Source organism: Sinocyclocheilus rhinocerous, unplaced genomic scaffold (genome assembly GCF_001515625.1).
Source record: "Sinocyclocheilus rhinocerous isolate Xijiao unplaced genomic scaffold, SAMN03320098_v1.1 scaffold895, whole genome shotgun sequence".
Taxonomy (NCBI): domain Eukaryota; kingdom Metazoa; phylum Chordata; class Actinopteri; order Cypriniformes; family Cyprinidae; genus Sinocyclocheilus; species Sinocyclocheilus rhinocerous.
Window position 1 is genome coordinate 39,821 of NW_015646168.1, and position 1,036 is coordinate 40,856.

Here is a 1,036-nt window from a genome sequence, read left to right on the forward strand (position 1 = left end):
CTGAAGGGTGTTGTATTTATGGTTTTCTCATTTATATCTCATGACTCGTGCAACTTTTCTTACAATGTTTCTTACCAGAATCTACTCTGTACCTTACCCATGATTCTCCCCAAAAGTTCATGATGCCTATCCAAAGCAATGACTAGAAACTGATATATTTTGTTTATCAAGATGAAATTATCATCTTGATTTTTATTTTGGGGAAAAAATAATAAAAGCACAACCATGACTGACTGAGATATTAATATTGAAAATTTTTATTCCAATATTACCTGTGAACTTTAATGTAATGAACCATTCATTAATGATTTATAAACGTTAATAACTTGTGAAAGTGAACTTTAATGTAAAGCGAACATCTGTGAACCAGTTATTAATGAGTTATAAACGATAATAACATCTAAAAGTGAACCTTAATGTAAAGTGATCACCTGTGAACCATTTATTAATGATCTGTAAACGTTAGTAACCTGTGAAAGTGAACCTTAATGTAAAGTGATCACCTGTGAACCATTTATTAATGATCTATAAACATTAGTAACTTGTAAAAGTGAACCTTAATGTAAAGTGAACACCTGTGAACCATTTATTAATGAGTTATTGACATCATTAACCTGTGAAAGTGAACTTTAAAGTAAAGTGGACACACTAATCATTTATTAATTATTAATGCAGACACAGAAGGTTTTGTTTTTTCTCGGTTAAATGTATTTTATTATTGATGCACCATATCAGTAAACAAAACTACTTAAACAACATTACTGAGCATAACTGCACATGGAAAGTGGCTTATACAAGTAAACTCACATTAAACAATTCAGAAACACAATAAAGTATTCCATCACATTATAACTAAGCACCAAATAATATACATATTTATATTTGATCTAATTTAACAATTTTGAGTAAATAATTAAATCAATGACTGAAAGCACAGTTACAGAACATTATCATATTAATAAGCAAACAGTAATAATTTTTTGATATCATGATAAAGGCTAGCCCACTGTAACTTCAGTATTTGTTCATCCACACT

At 28.9% G+C, this 1,036-nt stretch overlaps 1 protein-coding gene across 1 annotated transcript in view; it reads left to right on the forward strand.

Annotated features, from left to right (window-relative positions):
* The window catches only part of LOC107707075 (nectin-1-like), a 16,460-nt gene that overhangs the window by 5,636 nt on the left and 9,788 nt on the right, over positions 1 to 1,036 (forward strand). The window lies entirely within an intron of this gene.